Source organism: Scyliorhinus torazame, chromosome 5, assembly GCF_047496885.1.
Source record: "Scyliorhinus torazame isolate Kashiwa2021f chromosome 5, sScyTor2.1, whole genome shotgun sequence".
Classification (NCBI taxonomy): Eukaryota; Metazoa; Chordata; class Chondrichthyes; order Carcharhiniformes; family Scyliorhinidae; genus Scyliorhinus; species Scyliorhinus torazame.
In genome coordinates this window covers 266,299,152-266,316,384 of record NC_092711.1, presented here as the reverse complement: position 1 = coordinate 266,316,384, position 17,233 = coordinate 266,299,152, and the positions used below count along the sequence as shown (strand labels likewise).

General features: G+C 48.7%; 1 protein-coding gene across 1 annotated transcript in view; it reads right to left on the bottom strand.

The window, feature by feature from the left end:
• gdpd2 (glycerophosphodiester phosphodiesterase domain containing 2) overlaps window positions 1–3,327 on the bottom strand; it is a 351,510-nt gene extending 348,183 nt beyond the window's left edge. The window contains exon 1 of the mRNA XM_072505507.1: window positions 3,189–3,327. The gene's annotated coding sequence lies outside the window, so the exon portion shown is untranslated. The remainder of the gene's footprint in view (window positions 1–3,188) is intronic.
• Between the last annotated feature and the right edge of the window lie 13,906 nt (window positions 3,328–17,233).

Sequence of the window (17,233 nt, the reverse complement as noted above, 5' to 3'; positions counted from 1 at the left end):
AAGTACACAGTATCCTGGGCTTTACTAAAGAGTACAAGAGCAAGGAGGTAATGTTGAACTTACACAAGACACCAGTTCGACCTCAACTGGAGTATTATCTACTGTTCTGGGTGCCACACTATCGGAATGATGTGAATGCACTGGAGAGAGTCCTGAAGAGGTTTAGAAGAATGATTCCAGGGATGAGAAACTGGAGTTATGAGGATAGATTGGAGAGGTTGGGACTTGGAGAGAAGAAGGCTAAGAGACATTTTGATGCAGATGTTCAAAATCATGAGGGGCCTGGACAGAGTAGATAGGGAGAAACTTTCCACCTTGTAAAAGGATCAAGAATGAAAGCACACAGATTCAAGGTGATTTACAAACAAAGTAAATGTGATGTGAGAAAAAGCTTTTTCACACAGCGAGTGTTTCAGGTCTGGAATGCACTGCATGGAGGTCTGGTGAGGAAGGTTCAACAGAAGCATTCAAGAAGTCATTCGATGATTATTTGAGTAGAAACAATGTGCAAGTGTACAGGAAAAAGTAAGGAGAATGACACCAAGCATATTGCTCATTTGGAGAGCGAGTGCAGTCACAATGGGCTGAATGGCCTCTTTCTGCGCCATAGCAACTCTATGATTCTGGGATTCTGTAATTAGTTATGTTGTGGGCCAGGATTTAGAAAACTCCAAAATACATCATGGAGTTCATCTGACCCACGACTTTTAATCGATTGTAGTTATGGGGAGCACAAGGGCCTACTTTACTTTACCATGTTTATTTATGAATCCAGTTAACACTTTATAAACCCACAGTAAATATCTTAACAACTATCAACACCAATAATCCCCACATATACAATATTCTATAAGCAACCCATCATAACTTTCCTAACAACATTCATAAGTCTAAAATACCCTTTTTACAGAAAGACAGCAGGTTTAAATTCTCTACAGAAACGTGTATTACTTTGAAATCCTCATATGATCTGAAGATAGTCTTTAGATTGCAGAGAGAGATCAATGCACCTTCTTGCTGTGACTGCAGCTTCTTCAACTCTGAATACAAAACTAAAACGCACAGACACACACCAGCTTTTTTGCTCAAAGGGAAAGTAAAAGCAGAGTCACAGCTCAGCTCCATCCACACACTGACATCACTGCAGCTATTTGCTAAACACCCATTTCTTAAATGTACATCCACTATAGCTATTTGATAAACATCCATTTCTTAAAGGTACTCTCACGTGACAGTTAGCTTTCAAAGAGTTTGTAGAATCATGATGGGTCAGATTGTTTCTCTTTGTGTCATAGAATTCTGTGATATTAATGGATTTTAGAAAGAAATGAAGTTGTTTGGAGATGACACTAAGATTGAAGATATGATAATGACTACCTTTGAATAATGGTTGGTTTGTGCATCATTTAGCAAATCTCTTGAGGTGTGCATTCTTTGAATTGCCTTTTGAATTTTGAAATTACCAGCATGCCTGTTACACCCATGCCATTTGGCTGAAAACTCCACGAGAGTCTTCATTTCTACAATGTCCTGGAGAAAACGATGTGAGTAAAACAAACATTCTTGTTTCTGTTCCTTTTTGTTTATGTTTCCATAATTCTGTGATTCTCCAGGCAAAAAACAGTAACATTTTTTCTCAATAACATAACTTCCAGACAAGTTTTAGAAGTTAAAAATAATTGTCTTTAGCCACCATTTTCACATCTGCTTTTTGACTAAGGTTTGCATTTGGGTAGTAAGCTCTGAACTTGAAAACAGATGTGCAGCCCAATAGGGGGACTGGAGGTGAAAGCCACAATAAGTGGCTCATATAAGAACAATGGAAAAATACAGCATGAAACACGCTGTCAGCGGCTGAAGGAAACGGCTGGAGAGTCAACAGCTGGAGGAGAACAGGTGGACAATCAGTAGCTGGAGGAGACCAGGTGGATGGTCAGCAGGTGGAGGAGACCTGGTGGACAGTCAGTTGGTGAAGGAAACAGATAGAAAGATGGCCAGCAGGTGGAGGAGAACAGGACAGCAATCAGCAGATGGAGGAGACAAGGTGGAAGCGACCAGGTGAAAATCCACAGATGGAGGAGACCAGGTGGACAGTCAATATGTGGAGGGAACCAGGTGGATGGGAAGCAGGTGGAGACCAGGTAGACAGTCTACAGGTGGACAGTCAACAAGTGGATAGTTAGCAGGTGGACAGTTAGTAGATGGTGACCAGGTGGAGGAGACCTGGTGGACAGTCAGTAGGTAGAGACCGGATGGATGTCAGTCTCGCAGTACCCATTTAGGTGGCTGCATGACATCACCAACATGTTCAATCTGCTGCTCTCCAGTGGCCAATTTTTTCCTTCCCGTCTTTTCTTTGAAGGAAATAATTGAAGCAAAGGTCAATCGAAATTCCTCCTGGGAATCTCTACCATTTTGGAGTGACTGCAACTGTTTTATTAATCGATCAGAGGATAGAGACCTTTGGCCGGTAATTAAATAGAAGTCATGTGGGTACATCCGCCGCTCCTCGATTATCACAATTCCAAAGATTCCCGGAACAAAATGCAACTGTTTATTTTTCTGGATAAAACTGGTTGCATAATTAAGCACAGATAATTAATTTTGCTTTACCCAACAAAAACAAAACCTGTTAGAGAGCAACAATTCTGCCAAGACGTAGAGGTATTTTTAAAAAAACAAAAAAAGGGAAATGATTAACCAAATAGTAAAAAAAACTAAACTGAAAAATGAGTTGACAGAGGAAAATCATTAACTGAATGTGGAAAAATACCTACTCGTGTTTTAGAGCATCTCTATGAAAGCTAACTTCTCTGTCCTAATGAGAACACCAACTTATCTCATCTGCCAACTGAACTTAAGTTCCACATCCCATTATAAAATTATAAAAGTTGACAGGACTGATGCACAGACGCAATATATTTTGTTAGATAATAGCTAAGTAACCAGTGGCTACACCAATGCAGACCTGAAGGTTCAAATCGCGTTCTGCAAACACCCATGGCACCGAACCTCAGCAAGAATCAACACCTTCAAAATCAGGAGACAAACCTATGTAAGAGTTGATTTTTCATGAAGAGTATTGAAACCAAAGTGAAATATAATTTGAAATTTTGAAATGACAGATTTACACAAAATGCAAATCAAAACTGCAGTAATACAATACACGGTCTCACAGGGTCACTAACCTTATGCTCAAGGCTTCTCACTACTTTCTCCACATGTTCACCTCCTTAACATGCTGGCTCACCTCCCGAGAAAAACCCTGATCATTGGCCAACTCCAAACATATCTGGAAATAGTGTCCTTGGCCTTCAAATACTTCCCCTGAAACTCTCTCGGTCAGCATTTCTTTTTTTTAGCTCCTGACTCTTATTGGGCATATGCTCAAAGCAGTTAAGCAAATACACTCAGCACTCACTGAGTTCATTGCTCTTGCAGTCAGGAGCAGGATTAGAAGGTATTGTAATTTTGACCACGCTTGTCCTACTTTGTACTAGTGAAGCTCAACGTGAGCTTCAACAGAACACTTTGGCATTCAGCTAGGTACTTCACAACTTTCCAGACTTGTATTGAGTTTGACAATTTCTACAGTGCTAGTTGCCACATTAAAAAAAGGATAGAGACACTGGATGGGATTTTCTGCCCCCTCCGCAAAGGCGGTCACCATTAGTTGAATGAGGTTTCCCATTGTTTGCACCCTCTGCTGCTGGGGAACCTGTGGCGGGGGTTGGTGTTGGTGGGACAAGAAAATTCCTTTGGGCTGCAGTGACTGTTCAATTTCAGACCAATACCCTCAAAATCATCAACATTCCTGTGATAATTTTTCCTGTACACAGACAATGCAGAGTTGTAGATGGTGTTGCACAGATGATCCCACTTTGACAACTGGCTTTGAACGTTCTTGACTGAAAGAGCCTATCGCGGATGTTGAGGAACTCTTGGGTTCTTTCTCGGTCAGAGATACGGTAGGTGTTGATTCCAGGACAACCTTTCTACTTGGAGCGGTAGAGTTTCCTTGGTTGAAGCCTGACCTTACAGCATGCCACGGAGTGGTCAGTGTCAGAGTCATCGCTGTGCTAGCTGTAAGTGATGAGGACACTGTTGAAGACTGTGTAGCATTTCTCTTCAAGGGATCCACTTTGAGCGAACCTATTTTCGTACAGCGATTGTAAGATACGATACAAGATAGTCACCAAGAAATCCAATTGGAAATTCCGAAGAAAGTTCTTCACCAAAGAGTGTTCAGAATGTGGAACTTGGTACCACAGCGAATGGTAGAAGTGAATAGTAGAAATGCATTGAATGGAAGCTAGACAACCATTTGAGGGAGAAAGGAATAAATAGTTTTAGAATGGTAGAGTCAGATGAGCATAAACTCTACTATGGACTGATTGGGCCAAATGGCCTGTTTCTGCTATGTAATCCTACTTAATCCTAGATCACAACTGTCTCTATAGAGCCATCTTTGTGCTTCTTTACAGTCTCATTACCATGCCCTTTGGCCTTGCACAATCATCCTTTTTATTATTTAATCTCTTCTCTTTTCCATCCTATCCTAGATCCTCCCTTTCGTTTTTCCTCTCCTGCACCCGCCTCAACATTTCCTTGCCTCGCTACATACTTAAAACCTCTATGTTTTGCTAGTTCTAATGAAAGAACTTTCTTTTGATGAAAAGAGCATTCTTTTCTCCCTCCACTGATGATGAGTGACCTGCCATAATTCCAGAAAGTTTTGTTTTATTTCAAATTTTAATTGTTTTAGAAGTAGAGGGTAGATCAGTTTATAAAGAAAGCTAAACTAAATTTAAGTGCCACAGCTACTGTTGTGTAATTTGAAGTCATCTCTCCTGACGACTAGTTCACTATCATAATCACAATGCCACCATATCTCTGTATATGTATAAAGCAAACAACATTTTTCTATGCAAAATACTTGATCGCGTCTCAGTAGAATGAAGAAAGCAGCAGGAAAGAGCCCAGAATATCTATCTCAATGGTTGTGGAGCCACAGGTGGCATCGCTGACTATCTGCATCACAACCTGAATGCCTATTCTAAATTGGAAGAGATTACAGAAGCTCCAAAGCTCAAATAAGTGTTTTTTAATTTATTCAGTCATTGGATGAGGGCTTCATTGGCAAGGCCAGCATTTGCTGCTTATCCCGAATGTCCTTTGGACTGAGTAGCTTTCTAGGCCATTTCGGAGGAAAATTGCTGTGGGCTTGAAGTACGTAGGCTAGACCAGGTAAGGATGGTAGGTTTCTTTCCCTACAGGACATTAATGAACCAGATGGGTTTTAATGACAATCGCTGATTGTTTAATGGGCACTATCACTGAGATTAGTTTTCAGTTCCTGATTTTATAAATTGAATTTAAATTCCATCAGCTGCTATGGTGGGATTCGAACCTGTGCCCCAAGAGGATTAGGCTGGACCTCTAGTTAACTCATCCAGTGACATTACCGCTACTCTACCATCTTCCCGAATCCTGCATATTAACTGTACATTCCTCAGGCTTAATCATAATTTATTTATCTTGTCGGGGTCGGTATACCCTACATTGTTTGAAGGGGTGACAGTATGCACCATTGACTCTTGGGTCATTGGGGATAGCCTTATCCTATAGTTTATGCCATTATTTTCTTACTCTTATGCAGCAGCAGTATGAATATAAAGCCCATGCTGCCACCAGTGTTAAATCTTTGCATCAGTTTTCACAGTGAAACACAAGTGGGATACCAGAATTTCAGGAAAATCACTGACGTCCTTACACCCCAGGGTTCTAAAGGAGATAGCTGAGGAGATTATGGAGGCATTGGTGGTGATCTTTCAGGAATCACCGGAGGCAGGGAGGGTGCCAGAGGACTGAAAAATTACTAATGTAACACCCCTGTTTAAGAAGAGAGGGAAGCAGAAGACGGGAAATTATAGGCCGATTAGCTTGACTTCAGTGATTGGTAAGATTTTAGAGTCCATTATTAAAGATGAGATTGCGGAGTACTTGGAAGTGCATGATGAAATAGGACTGAGTCAGCATGGCTTTGTCAAGCGGAGGTCATGTCTGAAAAATCTGTTAGAATTCTTTGAGGAGGTAACAAGGAATTTAGACAAAGGAGAACCAGTGGATGTGATCGATTTAGATTTCCAGAAGGCCTTTGACAAGGTGCCGTATAAGCGGCTGTTAAATAAGTTAAGAGCCCATGATGTTAAGGATAAGTTACTGGCATGGCTGGAGGTTGAGCTGACTGTCAGAAGGCAGAGGGTGAGGACAAAGGGGTCTTTTTCAAGATGGCAACCGGTGACTCAGGGGTCGGTGTTGGGACCACTACTTTTCACAATATACATTAACGATCTGGAAGAAGGAACTGAGGGCACTGTTGCATAGTTTGCAGATAATACAAAGATATGCAGAGGGACAGGTAGTATTGAGGAAGTGGGAGGCGCTGCATATGGACTTGGACAAGATGGGAGAGTGAACAAAGAAGTGGCAGATGGAATACAACGTAGAAAACTATGGGGTTATGTGCTTTGGTAGGAAGAATGGAGGCATAGACTGTTTTCTAAATGGGAAAAGGCTCAGGAAATCAGAAGCACAAAGGGACTTAGGAGTCCTAGTTCAAGATTCTCTTAAGATTAATATGCAAGCTCAGTCAGCAGTTAGGAAGGCAAATGCAATGTTAGTATTCATGTTGAGAGGACTAGAATACAAGAGCAGGGATGTGCTTCTGAGGCTATATAAGGCTCTGGTCAGACCCCAGTTGGAGTATTGTGAGTAGTTTTTGGCCCCGTATCTAAGGAAGGATGTGCTGTCCTTGGAAAGGGTCCAGAGGAGGTTAACAAGAATGATCCTTGGAATGATGCGCTTGTCATATGAGGAGCGGTTGAGGACTCTAGGTCTGTATTCATAGAAGTTTAGAAGGATGAGGGGAGATGTTATTGAAAGTTACAGGATACAGAGAGAGACCTAGATAGCGTGGATGTGGAGAGAATGGTTCCACAAGTAGGAAAAACTAGAACCAGAGAGCACAACCTCAGACTGAAGGGATGATCTTTTAAAACAAAGATGAGGAGGAATTTCTTAGCCAGGGGGTGATAAATCTGTGGAACTCTGCCACAGAAGGCTGTGGAGGCCAAGTCACTGAGTATCTTTAAGACAGACGTAGATAGGTTCTTGAGTAATAAGAGGATCAGGAGTGATGGGGAGAAGGCAGAAGAATGGGGATGAGAATCATATCAGCCATGATTGAATGGTGGAGCAGACACGCTAAGCCGAATGGATTAATTCTGTTCCTATGTCTTATGGTCTTATGGAGACACCCAAGTTGCTCTATACTTTAGCAATAGTAGCAATGATTCTCATCAGCAGCAGTAAATTTAGAAAAACAGGGGGCGAAATTCTCTGTAATCGGCGCGATGCCTGCCGACAGGCGCCAAAAACGGCGCAAATCAGTCCGGCATCGCGCCGCCCCTAAGGTGCGGAATGGTCTGCATCTTGAGGGGCCGAGCCCTAACCTTGAGGAGCTAGGCCCGCGCCGGACTGATTTCCGCCCCGCCAGCTGGCGAGAAAGGCCTTTGGTGCCCCGCCAGCTGGCACGAAACTGACATTGCCGGGTGGCGCATGCGCGGGAGTGTTAGTGGTCGCTCACGGCATCCCCGCGCATGCACAGTGGAGGGAGTCTCTTCCGCCTCCGCCATGATGGAGACCGTGGCGAAGGCGGAAGGAAAAGAGTGCCCCCACGGCACAGGCCCGCCCGTGGATCGGTGGGCCCCGATCGAGGGCCAGGCCACCGTGGGGGCATCCCCTGGGGCCAGATCGCCCCGTTTCCGCCCCCCCCAGGACCCCGGAGCCCGCCCGCGCCACCTTGTCCCGCCGGTAAGAGAGGTGGTTTAATCCACGCCGGCGGGACAGGCATTCCAGCAGTGGGACTTCGGCCCATCCGGGTCGGAGAATCGCCGGGTGGGGCCCGCCAACCGGCGCGGCCCGATTCCCGCCCCCGCCGAATATCTGGTGCCGGAGAATTCGGCAACCGGCAGGGGCGGGATTCACGCCAGCCCCCGGCGATTCTCCGACCCGGCGGGGGGTCGGAGAATCTCGCCCAAGATCTGGACTGTATTGAATCAATAAATATATGGAGCTTTAGGCACCACAAATTAATATATTAGTGGAGCAATAGAGACCAGTGAACCAGAGAATGAATAAATTAAGTGTAGGGGGCATCTGTGATTTAATGAATCAGTGGGAATACAAACAAGTTAATATAATAAAGTAACACACACTTACAAATCATAAAATTAATGAAGCACCACACCAGTGAATTCATAAATTCATGTATTAGTGAGCACTGCAGCAACTCTATAGCAGGCAGTGGTAATTAATAATCCTTATCTTTGTTGCTGCCTCAAAGCTTGAAGGCTATCAGCTGAGTTTTGCTGATTTCACCATCAGTTTACATTTCAGTGTTTGAAGTGTTTGTCATTTAAAGTAAAAGTCTTTAATGTTTGAGCTAAAAAGTAAGCATTGCTGTAAAAAGAGACATGCTAGCGAAGCTTATCATCTTTCACTTATCAGGGCAGCTCGCAAGAAATACCATAAGTAGAAAGGGACAACAATTTATACTGCATGAGTAGATACTGCCAATTGCTTAGCAAGTGGAATCTGATTGGCAGAGGTATTACCATGGGGAATGCAGCACAGAACAGTTAACTGCCAAGCTTTTGTTCAAATTTTAAATCAGGCAAGTCGACTCTGATTGGTCAATGCTTTGCTGTGGGGAATGAACTTTTATTTTGTTGAAAAAGGTGGACATGTTTCTTCTGTCTGCAAAGGACAGGGTCCTCAATGCGAATATATGTGGCTTCCAGCATGCGTAAGTGAGCCACACTGCGAGCCTGACTGATAATCTTAAAAAAAAGTAAGACTTTGGTTTGCAAAAGCAGCAATGAGCGACAAAGTTAATACAATATATTGGAGGATTCCTGTTTAAGCATTCTGTGACAGCTTACACCTCTGAGGGAGAAAGAGGGATGCAGGAACAGAGTTTGAAGACATAGAATTGAAGTTGGGACCAAGGGTTAGAGTTTGCAACCTGATAGTCATGAGAGTCAAGATAACAGGTTTGAGGACAGTGCGATGTCACCGCAGAATGCTGTTTGGTAGACTGCGATTCAAAGCAATAAGGCATTTAGGGAGCTGGAAGACTGTAACACATGGTCCAAAATTGAGTAGCTGAAAATGGCTGGGCTGACTGAGTTAAAAAACCTGTCACTGGAGCAAAGGATGATTGTTGACCCAAATACCAGGCCAAAAAAACCCTAAAATCTGGTATCAAGATGCCCGATAAAGGAGAAAAATATTTGAAACACTGGTCTAAACACAATGACATGGGGCGTCATTCTCCGACCCCCCGCCGGGTCGGAGAATGGCTGTTGGCCGCCGTGAATCCCGCCCCCGCCCCCGCCGAAGTCTCCGCTCCCGGAGATTGGGCGGGGGCGGGAATCCGGCCGCGCCGGTTGGCGGGACCCCCCGCTGGATTCTCCGGCCCGGATGGGCCGAAGTCCCGCCCAGGAATTGCCTGTCCCGCCGACGTAAATCAAACCTGGTATTTACCGGCGGGACCAGGCGGCGTGGGCGGGCTCCGGGGTCCTGGGGGGGGGCGCGGGGCGATCTGACCCCGGGGGGTGCCCCCACGGTGGCCTGGCCCGTGATCGGGGCCCACCGATCCGCGGGCGGGCCTGTGCCGTGGGGGCACTCTTTCCCTTCCGCCTCCGCTACGGCCTCCACCATGGCGGAGGCGGAAGAGACTCTCCCCACTGTGCATGCGCGGGAAACTGACAGCGGCCGCTGACGCTCCCGCGCATGCGCTGGGAAACTGACAGCGACCGCTGACGCTCCCGCGCATGCGCCGCATTTCCGCGCCAGCTGGCGGGGCAACAAACGCCATTTCCGCCAGCTGGCAGGGCGGAAATCCCTCCGGCGTCGGCCTAGCCCCTCAATGTTGGGGCTAGGCCGCCAAATATGCGGAGACTTCCGCACCTTTGGGCCGGCGCGATCCCCGTCTGATTGGCGCCGGCTTTGGCGCCAGTCGGCGGGCATCCCGCCGTTGGGGGAGAATTTCGCCCATGGTGTCTGTCCATTCCTTCATGACTGACGGGGGGTCCATTAATGGGTGCCAGGAAAAAAATCTAGGAATTTCAGGAAGTTAATGTAAGCCAACTTGTAACAATAAAGATTATTATTTAAAAAAAATTAGCTTATGCGAATAGGAGGCACATGACCTATGGAAAAACCTTATGGGCATCAATAATAGATGTAAAGGAGTGCATTAGAAGCCAGAACCTAATCAAGGTTTTGAATTATTTATGTACTGCGTGATGGATAGCTGAGAATAAATTAAAGGAAGAATCTAACAGAGTGGTTTGGGTAGATTAGTAGACATATTGGACGCGATTCTCCGGAAAGATTTCTAAGTGTTGTAGCGAGCGGGAACTGTCACGAGCTTCACGGCGCTCGACCTGGTGAGGCCTGCTTAGTCCACTTAACGAGGACCCACGGGCTTTCCGCTGCTAATGAAGGTTAGCCAGCCGCTTCGCTGGGACCGTTTTTGCCAGCCCTCCGCTAACAAGTCAAGCAGCACTTATATAGAAGTTGCACAGCCAACCCCACTAGGTTTGCAGCCATGGCGCCGAGACGACCGGTCCCAAGGTTTGGAGACGCGGACCTGGGGAGGCTTCTAGATGCGGTCGAGGCCAGGAGGGATGTCCCTTCCTCAGATTGTGAGCCACAGGGCAGCCAGTGCCACCTGGGACGAAGTGGCAACGGCCATTCGCTTGGGAAGCGTGACCAGTAGGACTGGCCCCCAGTGCCGTAAGAAGGTCAACGACCTACACCAGGCCGCACGCGTGAGTTGACACCATCAGCAACCCCCTCCACCCCTGAGATCTTTTCACATGAGCTTCCAGCCCCCCAATCCACTATGTGCCCCCAACCCTCCCTTCACCCCCACTGTCTCCCCCCCCCCCCCCTGTGAACCATGAGTACGGCTAACGATGCTCTCTCTGTGTCTCTGCAGAAGCTCTCCTACAGTCTCCGGTAGAGGGCCCCGACTGGCGGAGGAGTGCTGGACATAAGAATTCTCGTGACTTTCGAGGAACGGGCCCTGGAGGTGATGGGGATGACTGGGGGCAGAGTGGTCATCAATGCGGAGGCTGATAGATGCCACAGAGGTGAGGATTTACCAGGCCCCTGCCAGAGAACCTGTCACACGTGAATTGTTATTGCCATACACACTGACACATCCCTCCCACCGACCACATGTCGATTCTTATTGCAGGTTCTCCAGCCGACGGCACCGGCCCATCCAGGGTGGCCCCATCGCCTGTCTCCCATGAGACCACTCGGAGGAGAGCTCCAAGGATGCCACAATCAGCACATCACAGCTGTCATCCCCACCCTTGACCAGCACAGAGACACACATCTCAGTGGGCATCATTAGTAGTCAGGATTCTGGAGCACAACTTGGTGAGCACCACCAGGGCAATAAACAGTTGCTGATGCACATCAGGTGGAGGCAGTAATGCCCAGGTGAGACAGCAGTCAGAGGTCTGGATCCCAGCCAGATGTGGAGGCTAATGACCAGGCCATCCCGGAACTGATGGAGACGTTTAGGGTGTGGCCGGGACATTCAGACGGAGATGCCAGCAACAGTCCAGCAGGTCCGTAGTCGATTGGAGGAGTCCCAGTCACTACGGACGCAGGAGATCTCGGCAGCAATGCTTGGCACCGAGGCACAACAATGCTAGTCCCGTAACAGCCTCCCCGAACAGGCGCCGGAATGTGGCGACTAGAGGCTTTTCACAGTAACTTCATTTGAAGCCTACTTGTGACAATAAGGGATTTCCATTTTTTTTTTTAGGGTGGCGACCACAGTAGAGAGCCTGAAGCACGATGTCAACAACATTAGTGGAGGTGTCCAAGGCGTGGCGCAGTTGGTGACAGCCATGGCCGAGGGCATTGGTAGACTGTCTGACTTGATGGGTGTTGTGACCCAGTACCAAGCTAACCTTGATGAGGTGCTGTGGGACATGTCCCGCTCTGAGATGGAAATGGCCGAGGTGCTGCGGAGCTTGACCCAGTCGCAGGTGGACATTGCCGACACACTGCAGAGCATGGCCCAATCACTGAGGAGCATCACCAAGGACATCTACACAATGGTGCAAACCATGGGTCGCTGCCAGGGTTGGCAGAGCCAGATAATGCAAGGGCAGCCGGGGCTCGAACCAGCTGCCCCTCTGTCCCGACGTGAACCCCAGGGCAATAAACACATGGGAAAGGGCAGCATGGCTGTGCATGTGCCGCCGACAAGTGTGCCTTTGTCACTTTCTTCCGCGGTGTGTGCTGACCTCAGAACCCTTGGCCCATCTCTCCAGACATGCCACCCCACTCCCCTGGCACTCCGCGTGCAGGTGCTGGATGTGAGTGAGCACACAACAGACAGGCAGGGTCATACTATGGCTTAGATTGAGGAATACCAGTGCTCAGCTCTCTTTGGGTTATCATCACCCCACTGTCCTCGACAGTGACCCACTGTCGGTGCCGACACAGTCCCAGCACCCTGCAGTGATGTAACATATACTCTGGGAAGGTGGGAAATGGTGAGAGGGGGAAGATAGCGATGACTGACCAGACCATGTCCAGTGTGAAGCGGATGAGTATGAGGGCTTCTCTGGCCCTTCAGGCCTGCCACCACCTCGCCGCTGCCGCCTGTCCCGCAGCCTCCGGTTCTTCCCCGGGATCGACTTCCAGCCTCTGTTGGTCCAGCACCCCCTCATCACCTTCATCCTCGTCCTCCACCTCCTCCTCAGAGGTGGCTACAGGTCCTCATTCGCCACCTTCAGCATATCGCCCCGCTGCTGTCCCAGGTTGTGGAGGAACCCCCCTCCCCCCTCAACGCTGACCGCCCCCCCCCCCCTCGTGGCCCATTGCAGCCGAGTCTGCCCCTCCGAGCACTGGGGTGGTAAGCCCAGTTCCCCCGGGCTCTTAACCCGTGAGTGAAGATGGTTACTCACCTCCTCACCTCCCCACAGAAGCCTTTCCACCAGGTTCACATTTTTAAATAGGAGTACTAATCGGCACCAGTGTGACCACTTGCTGGGGAGGCCAATGAATTAGGGAGGTCATTGGATATGGGGTGGTTCCCGTTAATTGTATGGAAATAGGGCTTAAGTGCTGATAATTTGGCTTCTCGCCACGCAACGGCAAGATCCCAATTTTGCCTCCGGGGGTGGGCCGATTGCATCACTACCTGTTGCATCACAGGCCCTCACCGCGCCTGAGCCACTGGCCAGAGAATCACGGCCATTTATGCACTATGGATGGTATATCAAATTTGTATATTGCAGAAAAAAGAGATTTTTTTTGTCAAAAAACTTTTCATCTTGCTCTCATCAGGACAATTTGCAAGCATCCCAATGTCAGGGGCTACAAAGAGAGTATTGATGGTTGGCAACTGGAGTTTGATCTATTGAGGCATTGCCATATAGAATGCACCAGTGGATAGTGATTGACCGCTAACTGCCAAGCAGTGTCTGAAGTTTAAACCAGGCAGCTTGACCCTGATTGATCACAGCATTGCCCCGAGGAACGGAACATTGAATGGCTGTCACTTATATTGTTCAGCTGAAACAGATGCAATGTGTGTACATGTTCTTTCTGTCAGCAAGGAACTGGGCCTTGTGTATTAATATACGAAGCCTCCAGTACACTCAAAAGCGCCACACTGCGAGCCCATCTGACAATTCTAAATTGTTTGTCCGCATAATTTTGATCACATTGAGGATTATTTCGCAAATGCCCAATCATGGAATCACAGTTCACAAATTTGGAGGTATCTGCATTTAGATACAATTGTGTAGTTGTGTAGTTGTGCTGTGTGTGGAAACTGAGAATTGTCCTGATTAGTGCAAGATGAAAAGCTTCGACAATAAGTGCCTCTTTTTTTCAGCAATATTAGCAATATTCAAGTTCTGTTTATATAAAATTCCTTCACTTCTTCTTGCCGAACACCTCTTGTAGATTTATGCATTAATAGCTTAAATCTGATGATTAAACAAAATTTGTGTACACACTAAATCCAGTGTGGTGTGATTAACATAAACAGATTACAAGGGTTCCTAAAGAGACGTCTTGGAAAAATGCCTTCAGGCAGTGTGGCATAACATAACATTTGCTGAGCATCTTCACCCATAGTTAACCTATAATGTAACATTTGAACACAAACCTCTGGTTTTGTTACTGTTTAGATAGTTGAGTGACAGATGGGTCTCTTTCTGAACCAATAATGGAATAGGTCAGGATTCATTAATATATTTTCCAGGCAATTTGACCATTACACCTCACTACATCCCCTCACAGTGCTTTGTATCACTGTCAAGACCTGCTGTGTTTCATATGTCAGGCCATCAGCAAGAGGCCACCTTGCTCAGAGAGGCCACCAGGAGCTGATTTACAATCACTCAAAAATGAAAGAGGCTGATTTGGAATAGTAATTGCATTGATCTGAATTCTCACGGTCATTGCCCGACTAGGAGTACTTAAAGTGCAGGTGACAATAAATGTAATTAAAGATCAGGGGCGTCATTCTCCGACCCCCCGCCGGGTCGGAGAATGGCCGTTGGCCGCCGTGAATCCCGCCCCCGCCCCCGCCGAAGTCTCCGGTACCAGAGATTGGGCGGGGGCGGGAACCGGGCCGTGCCGGTTGGCTGGACCCCTCGCTCAATTCTCCGGCCCGGCTGGGCCGAAGTCCTGCCCAGAAATTGCCTGTCCCGCCGGCATAAATCAAAGCAGGTATTTACCGGCGGGACCAGACGGCGTGGACGGGCTCCGGGGTGCTGGGGGGGGCGCGGGGCGATCTGACCCCGGGGGGTGCCCCCATGGTGGCCTGGCCCGCGATCGGGGCCCACCGATCCGCGGGCGGGCCTGTGCCGTGGGGGCACTCTTTCCCTTCCGCCTCCGCCATGGCCTCCACCATAGCGGAGGTGGAAGAGACTCTCCCCACTGCGCATGCATGGGAAACTGTCGGCGGCCGCTGACGCTCCCGCGCATGCGCTGCATTTTTGCGCCAGCTGGTGGGGCAACAAACGCCATTTCCGCCAGCTGGCGGGGCGGAAATCCCTCCGGCACCGGCCTAGCCCCTCAATGTTGGGGCTCGGCCCCCAAAGATGCGGAGCATTCCGCACCTTTGGGCCGGTGCGATGCCCGTCTGATTGGCGCCGTTTTTGGTGCCAGTCGGCGGACATCACGCCGTTGGGGGAGAATTTCGCCCAAGATTGGGAGATATTAGAAAATCTCTGTACTTGACTGTCAAACCCATTTTTTGAAGAATAATATTGTTTTACCGGGTGACAGTGGTTCTTTGTGCCGGCGAACTCCTCCTCTGTCTGATCATATTCATCTCAAAGCACCTGCTCAGTCAATACGTGACCTGATACTTCGCAGGACCATGTTGTAAACAACAACAGATAAAATGCCAGGATGATTTGGAAAGGTTAGTCAAAGCTGTCACTTTAAAGGCCAGAGGGATTGGTCGAGTGTGGAGGAGGGGGGTTTGTGGGCAGAATTCTCCATTCAGCGATTCTTCGGGAACGCGATTGGGTGGAGAATCGCGAGTGAGCCGAAAATGGTGGAAGGCATTGGGCACCCGCGGAATTCCATGCTCCAGTGCCTTGACGTCGGCATCAATGCGTTTCATTCTGCACTTAAGTAAACACTGTTGGCATATCATTAACAGGCTCTACCCGCTATTTTCCAGGTCCTCCGCGATGCTACGCCTTCACCAAGAAGAATTGCCGACGGCAAGTTTCACTTGTGGTTAAAAAATCGGGTAACAGGCTCCTTGGCTGCTGAGAGAGAGAGTGGAGGTAGGACGTGTTCCCAGTGATGCGACTTTGGGCTGCCGGTCCTGCCGCTGGCATGGTTGGCTGGGTGTGGGGGGGGCGCACGTACGCCAGGGCTAGAGGAAAAGCGGGGGGTGACCAGAGAATGGGCTGTGGCGTGGGGGTGACCCCTGGGACTGGGTGGTGTCACATTTCTGTGTACTGCATTGACCATCCATCGTGTCCCGCAGTTGTACAGTGTCACCCCCATATGGATGCACCCACCTCCACCCTACCAATCCCGCCCCACCCACAAATGGACGTCACCCGCTGGCTGGGCATCACGCGGCACAGCCAAGTGCAATGCCCATGGTAGCCCCTAAGAGAGAGCGCCGGACATGGGCCGCAGAGTGTACATCTGTTACAGGTGGCATTAGCCACCGGTACACCTGCTGGCAGGCATGGGTGCTGGGGCCAGAGTCCCTCACGGTGCCAGGTACCGACGAGGCCGGGGTGTGATATGGAGGATAGAGTGCCAGGGGGAATGGCTGAGGGTGGGTATGGGGATGGGAGTGGCGGGAGGGGGACAGAGGGACTTGCGGGAGCAGGGGCTGCAGTGCAGGCCAGGACCACCATGGACCTCGTTGGACCTGACTGGGCATGTGGGCTCGGACCATGCTAGTATGTCTGCCTTTCACCCGCTGCAGACAATGGATTTCAGAATCCAACCAGGAATGGTAGCCTTCATCCTGGCTGCTTCAGCCCTGGGGGATACACTGAGGCTGCACGTGTAGGAACTGCTCGGAGAGGACCCGGCAACAGTGGAATCTGCCACAGAGTAACAGGAGCCAGTCCGTGAGGATGGCAAGCTGGCCGCCCAACAGGCCCTGGGGGAGGTTGGAAGGAGATGCTGCATAAGGTCGATTTCAGCGGGAGCGGAGCAGGTTAGTCAATTTCAGCGGGAGCAGTGCGCAAGTGATTTCTGGGAGGTAAGTCTCTCCTTTAAAAACACTTGTCTTTGCAGGAGCAGGCCAGTTGATTTCAGCGGGAGCGGAGCAGGTTAGTCAATTTCAGCGGGAGCAGTGCGCAAGTGATTTCTGGGAGGTAAGTCTCTCCTTTAAAAACACTTGTCTTTGCAGGAGCAGGCCAGTCGATTTCAGCGGGAGCGGAGCAGGTTAGTCAATTTCAGCGGGAGCAGTGCGCAAGTGATTTCTGGGAGGTAAGTCTCTCCTTTAAAAACACTTGTCTTTGCAGGAGCAGGCCAGTCGATTTCAGCGGGAGCGGTGCGTTAGTGATTTCTGGGAGACCTTCACAGGAGCAGGCTAGTCAATTTCAGCGGTAAACACTTACCTGGTCCCGTT